General features: G+C 35.4%; 1 protein-coding gene across 1 annotated transcript in view; it reads right to left on the reverse strand.

Annotated features, from left to right (window-relative positions):
* The window catches only part of LOC140745565 (IDLSRF-like peptide), a 105,216-nt gene extending 100,255 nt beyond the window's left edge, over positions 1 to 4,961 (reverse strand). Inside the window, exon 1 of the mRNA XM_073077502.1 lies at positions 4,823 to 4,961. The gene's annotated coding sequence lies outside the window, so the exon portion shown is untranslated. The remainder of the gene's footprint in view (positions 1 to 4,822) is intronic.
* Positions 4,962 to 7,538: the final 2,577 nt, after the last annotated feature.

Consider the following 7,538-nt stretch of genomic DNA (forward strand, 5'->3'; position numbering starts at 1 on the left):
AAAAATGTCCAGGAAAATTATTCCGCATGACCGAAAATTATTTTTATCTAGTATTTTGCATCGGGCCTATTCTGGGTGATCCGCAGTGAAAGGGTTAATACAATGTTATAGGTCATTTATAAGGTTAACATACTTATATACGGGTACTGTTATGTAGCGAAAGGCGATTTAAAGGGTAGTCATTCGAAAATATAGTAGAATCTTTCGTGGTTATACCTATTTTTGTTTATTAATATACTTATTATACATACAAACATCGTGAGGAAACCTGTATACTGAGAGATTTATAAAAAAAAAAGGTATGTGAAGTCTACCAACTTGGCCAGCGCGCTGGACTATGGCCTTATCCTTCTCATTATGAGAGGAGACCCGTGCCCAGCAATGGTACAGTAATGGGTTGATGATGACAGATAAGCGATGCTATATACAAGTACTAGTTTGAAGGTATATGTCAGGGGTGCCAATTCCATTTTCGGAGTCCGTTTTGATAAATGAAATGACCATCGCGGTCCGCACAAAATTTTATAGAAAAAAATATTTATTAAATAAATGTAATTCCAGAAAAAGTAGATTTTTCATCATATATGCTACATATGATTACAAATGACGTTTCAACTTTGTTCCATGAGGTCAAATTGTCTACAGAAGTAACCGAAGTCAGATAAGACTCAAACTTTTCACCGACCTCAACTCTATCTAGGTATCTATCAGATAGACTCAAATCAGAGTTTCATTTTTTAAATCTCAATCAGAATTTAGTCAAACATTTGACCTGATACTTGATAAACTACCACAACTCAGCTCATTGCTGCAGTGTCGGCAGTGGCGCTGGCATTAACCGCAACACAGTTAACTGAATCCCAATTGTATCCATCTGTAGTGTCTCCCACTATAATTGCTTTGCGGTTAAGTACAGTGCGGTAGAATTGGGATTTCCCTTAGTAGGCTTTTCGGTTGATTTTTTATTTTACCTACAGCGTTCATGTTCTTGTAAAAAGAGCTTCTTTATTGTGGGTTCCAAATTTGGTTTTGTTTCGTGAAATATAAGTTTTGTCCCCTCTGGGGTTAAACTAAGCTATTTAATTAGCACGCTACTGTATTGTTAGCAGAATAAGCGAACCTAAATTTTGTAACACCTGATTATGTACCTATTCTATGCAAATAAATTATTTTATTCTATTATAGCAAAAAAATATTTATTCGTGCTCATTAACATTAAATAAGAAACTCTAATCCTATTATATTCAGACCTTACAGAGCTTACCGTGACCTTAAAATCTAATCATATTTCGCTTCAAAATCTAAACATATTTCACAAAAAAAGAATAATTGATATCGGTTAAGCGCTTTGATAAACTTGTAGCTTATCTTCAAAGACAATAACACATATCGTATGTTTATAAATATTAAGATTTAAACAAGACTTGAAGATAAGTTTCCAAGCCAAATCCAATACACCTTCAGCCAACAGCCATTAAATATGCGCAGGTTCGTTACCGCATCGCCAGTTGGCGAAAATTCCGTCTAGGAATTGCTAATGGGAATTCTTTGTATGTTTTCCGATTTTCAGGTAAAAGGTAAATTGAAGGCGAATAAATTTGCGTAACTCGATTTGGTGTTAGATTTATTTGTGATGTAAATAACATGTTTGGAAAACAAGATTTTGACTATTATTTTATGATCACAAAAAATAGTTATGGTTCTATCTCGGGTTGTTCGCTGATTTATTGTTACTTATGAAGACTAAGTTGAAATGCTTTGTTTAAAAATGTGTATTTTTATACCGAATTAGCAAACGAAGCAAAGGTGGTAGAACCCTTTGTGGTTCAACTCTGGCGGAACCACCGCTACACCAATTTCTGCCTAATAACAGCAGGCGCTGCTGTGTTCCGTTTTGAAAGGTGTGGTAAGGGAGACATACTTTCCGTACATATTTTCCGAGGCGTTTCAGCTTAGTCCTCAGGGGTACTGGCGCATCTGTGGCCGACCTCAGGCAGGAATATCTAACCCTATCTGGGGTTGATTACAGATGTCCACGAGCGGCAGTAGCCACTTACCATCAGGTGGACTGCATGCTCGTCTGCTACTCCTACATTATAAAAAAAAACGTCCATGGGCGGCAGTAGAGTACCATCAGATGGACTGCATGCTCGTCTGCTACTCCTATATTATAAACAAAACTAGAGAAATAGCAAAAGTTGAAAGTGGCTACTGCTGCGCATCAAATCAAATCAAATCAAATAGTTTATTTCATGGACATCTATAATCTCAGATACGTTGCTAATTAATGCGTTGAGAATTAAATTGAAAAGACTCCTGTTTCTATTTCAACACACTTTTGAAACCAGAAGACAGCAGCTTTTTTATTTTGTTAGCAAAAATATATTATTATCCTGAAGTTGTATACCAATAAAACTGTATCATAATATTTCGTGTACGTAGGAGGAACATGTCTCTAATCAGTGTAATTGAAGTATCTTGCGTAACATTTCTGTTTAACTAGAATAAATGTAGGTACTTATGTGTGCTCTTATTCATGTACAATGTACATAGGATTGAGGTCAAACATCGTATGTAAACTGTTCTTTTATTTTTAATTATTCGATGGGACTGAAATGAGTTTGCAATTTAAAAATTGAGCCCCTCAGGGGTAAAATTTAAAAAAATACATTCATAGCGTATTTCATATATAAGTTTAAAATTTTCAAGTTGTGCTTAGTTAGAATTGGTTGTTGTGTGTAATTCGGTGTTCATTTTATTAAATTGGGTAAAAATAATTAATTACTTTCATATCTCGTATGTTCTCTAATTAGTGTAATGAATGTATTGTTACTGTACAATGTACACGTTAAAGATAAACGAACAAATGTTAGGATTCTGCGAGATTATTCTGTTACTACTTTATTTTTATGTACCCGACATTTAGGCAAATAATATAAATGACAAAAATATTTTTTTTCATAACGTTGGGAATTTTTTTACTTTTAGTAAATTTGGTCACGAATTTTGGCTATGTCGGACCTCGACTTGTCCGTTGGGATTAGTCCAAAGGAATTTTCATCTTGATTTTTTTTTTAAATTACTAAAGATAAGGGAAACATCCTTTGTTGCTATTCAAACTAAGGATCACTCCCTAGTTAGAAATAAGATGTTTTGGTCTGAGGACTAAGAGAGTCGCCTCATATGTAAGTCAGCCAGCATCTACTCTTTTACCAAAATGCAAAAAATGTTTTATTGTACTTTGTTAAAATTATTGAGGAGTAAGGGTGCCTTTTTAAGAGAAATTTATGCAGTACTTAAGCTATACTTGGTAAATCGGCTTTTTTATTTATTTGATATGCATTCTATGAAAAATCGTTAAATGAAAAGCAAGCAATCCTATTGTTCTTTATATATAATATTAAAGGAGGAACGAGTATCCAGTCCACCTGATGGCAAGTGGCTACTGCCGCCCATGGACATCTATAATCAACCCACATGAGATTAGATTCCCATTTGAGGTTGCCCACGGATCCATTTTAACCTCAGAGGACTACGTTAGAACGTCTCGTATAAGCATAACAAGCAGATTACCTAATAAGCAGAAATAGGTGTGGCGGTGGTGCCACCGGAGGCGAGCCACATAGCGTTCTATTAACTGGGCTCGAGCACGTCTTTAGGATATTACACTTATAACGATATTAATCTTTAAAAAAAACAAATATCCCTAAATATCGCTATTAGCTGAACTGATCTTAAAAATAACTTTATAGTTTTTTCTAATCACCATTAAATTCGCATTACTCATAAAAGTCCCTACGCTATATTTTTCTTCCACTTATTCACCGTATCACTCGAATATTTAAATAAAGGTTAAGTAGAAAACACATACTTTTATTCCCAACGAAAGAATAATGGTGTAACGTTGCGCGGCAAAAAGAAATATTGCGTTGATACCATCAGCAGGTTGGTAATAAACTTTCCGTATTTTTTTTACATTTTTCACATGTCACTTTTACGGTGAGTTTTATAAAAAATAAATAGTGTAGAATTTTGAAATTTCTTTGAACAATTTTTATCTTGGTTACACAGATATATCATTAACCGTTTGACAATTTGTGCTTACTAGACTTTGTTCACAGATATACCATTATCACCCTAACGTTATCAATAATTTATCCATTATTTTCATTACCAAAGTTCGTCATTTGACAAGGTCTGCTTACTAGACATTGTTTATTTCGATATTTGGTAATCAAAACTTCGATAGGTTGAGTATTTATAACGGGTATGTATCATTATCGCTTGAACAGGAGATTACAAAAAATATCACATGTACAAATAAATAAAGTTATAATTTTAACAAGGTTAAAACCGGAATCTATATTTTTTTCTGGTTATTTTATCTCCGAACCGCCTTTAACGATTTTATCCGATAGTAATCGTAAAAGTAAATGATTTTGAAATAAAAAATACATTTAAATGAACAAAAATGCAAAACCGTGCAAATGGGTCCAAGAGGGGTAGGTGTCACGCGTTTCGCCGCGGGGTACATACATAATAATAACAATATAACAATTTGCACATAATCTTAGTAAATAACCTACATTTTATTTAATTTTTATCTTTACCTATAGCGAAAAACATCGGCTGTTTACTTGTTGAACGCGCAACAGTTTGGATTTCCTTTGTTGTCGGGAACTGCGGCTTTTACCCGATTAAAAAATAATTATATACCGCTGTTATTACCACCAATCAACTTAATTTATTTTCAATGACATTCATTGTTGATCCCTATAAAATAAGTTACACAGAAAATTTTTAGTAAGTAAGAAAATCTTACCTTAAATTGTTGATCGCTCGTAGGTAGATTCACAGTGAAAGGTTTAGAAACATTCAAGGGTGGTTTCTGAAACGACCGCTCGGTAGGGCGGCTTCGGCCACACTGAAAGACCCCAGCGTTACCTGTTACTCGTTGGGTGGGGTTGGGCGCTTTGATGACCTGATTGTCACTGAAAAAGCAGGAAATCTTTATTCTGTTACCCTTTTGTCTCTAGTGCAGCTTTTAGGGCTTTCGAGAGCTTTTTTCAGTCTGAGTTATCGAAAACTGTTGAGTTTTAAGTTCTCGTTATATGTAATTCTGGAATCAATAACGAACAAAGTAACAGTATGATGGTAAAATAAATGTCAATATGTAATGGAAAATTAAGAAATAATGACAAATCGTACGTTTTAATGAAAATTGTTAACAATAATAAACAAATAGTATATGTGAATTGAGAAACATTGTATTCCTCAATGTAGATTTTTTATTAAATATTTTAATAATAATATATTCGGTTATTTTTAATATAGTTTTCAGAAAAAAGAACTTGAAGTCATCCAATGTTTTTAACTAAATAGAAAAGTGCATAATATGCCAGTAATAATAGTAATAAGTAATAAGTATCAAAGTAATTCTTAACACAAAGAAATATTTTCTATTTTGTTTTTCATTGTGGACGAAATCTGGATAGTGATATTAATTATCATGTATTCTATTAATTAGCGTCGTGTTCCCACCACACCAATCGCCATCATGTATCCTGTCACAGATTATAAAAACTAGACAGTTGTTCCATTCCTATATGTTTTAGTCGGTAGGAGTCCGACATACCCTGTCGGCGACTGACTAAGAATATTTTATGAATAATTGTAATTAACTTGTGTTTTAAGTCTGACTGAATATGTTTATATAAGTTTAATAAGAAAATACATTACGTAAGTTTTAAGTTTAGGGATAAGACACGGTAGATGGCGCTATCGGTCGCATTTCTTGTAATTTATTAGAGTTTTCAGGTATTTTTATGAAAATTGTATTATGGGTTAAGTTTTTCAGTTTTATACATGTTTTATATTTCTAAAGTTAATGTTATCTCCTAGAATATGTTTCTAGCTTCGTATTGATGTAAGAATAGTAAGAATCAATTGTGATAATTTCGAGATAATTAGGAATATTGACATGTGAAATTACGTAAGATGTACATTTTTGGAATATTTTTACGAATAACTTTATAACTAATTAAGGTATGATAATGTAACTTATGTAGCTAAATAGGGCTAATTATGAGGATTCCAACGATGTATAATACATATGTGTAAATTTTGGGAATTAAATAAAGAAAGGGTGAAAACTAGGTCAGCCAAAGTGAAAATGACACGAAAATGGGCCTAAAGAAGCGCGGCTCTCTTTACGGTATTGCTCTGGGGTAGCTCAGAAAACCAGTTTTCCGGCTTAAGCATGGTCTCAGCAGAGAAGAATACGAAGAAGACTCTTGAAGAAGAAGAAGACTCCCGAAGAAGAAGAAGACTCCTGAAGAAGAAGAAGACTCCTGGAGAAGAAGAAGACTCCTGGAGAAGAAGAAGACTCCTGGGGAAGAAGAAGGAAAATCTGAAGACGGAAGCGTTCCTGCGCAAGAAGAGGAAGTAGGGGTTAGGTCGGGATAGGGAAGAGGCTTTGGCTGGCCTACACTCTTGTTTCTATTGCACGTCAATTATTGTTTCTATTGCACGTCACCCCTTCCCCGCACCTACCCTCTCTACGGCACGGGACAGGCGCAACTCCCCGACGCGACGACTATCACCACGAGCGGGCTTCCGGCGCCGGACGGAAGAAGGCCGTCCGTACAACATCACGCCCGCACCCCTATACGGTCGCAGGTTAGGTGGCGGCGTGGCATACCACCACACCGCCGAACACAGCGCCCCGCGACAACATACCCTTTCTGCTCCCCGGGCGGGAAAGAATCCATGAGAATTTCTCCCCGAAAAAAATAATCCTATATGGCTATATGTCTCAACAATTTTTAATTAAATGAAATGTATGTATTTTAAGGTATATAACCATAATCACGTATGTTATAGGTATGCGTCTGGCATGCGTTGCAAGATTGTACCAACCATATTTTTTATAAAAATGTTGCTAATGAGCTTGCACTCCACCTAATGGTAAGTTGACTCTGCTAATCAAGGACAGCTATACCAACTAAAACATATTCTACTGGAACCAATCTTAGATGCGTTTCCTTCTAAGGACTAAGATAGTCGTCTAATATGTCGTGCAAGTGTGCATTTAAGCTCTAGCGGCTTAAAGGGGGGGCGGAAGGGGTGGTCCGAGCTGGGCCTCCGATCCTCGGGGGCCTCTAAACACAGTTGCTAAAACAGAGGACGTCAGAACCAAACAATCTATGAAATGTGTATCACTCAGCGAAAAAAAAGGTTACCGAATCACAGGCGAATAATTCTATGACCTTTTTTGATATGATTTTTTGATTTGATTCTATGACTCATTTTGTAAAATCAAAAAATAGACTTTTTACACTTTTAGACCTTAGTCCGCCACTGCATTTAACCCCAAAAATGGAATATGATGACGACGATCATGTGTAAAAAAGTTAACTAAAGGTGATAGAGCCCTTTTGATTCAATCCAGGAATTGCTGTTTTGGTCTGGGTATGAGAGTGGTACGGAATATACAAGTTACACGAGGCTTACTTCCTCCTTTAGTCCACAGGGGTGAT

This window comes from Epargyreus clarus, unplaced genomic scaffold (genome assembly GCF_041222505.1).
Source record: "Epargyreus clarus isolate Ecla_fem2 unplaced genomic scaffold, WU_Ecla_fem_2.2 ptg000010l, whole genome shotgun sequence".
NCBI lineage: Eukaryota > Metazoa > Arthropoda > Insecta > Lepidoptera > Hesperiidae > Epargyreus > Epargyreus clarus.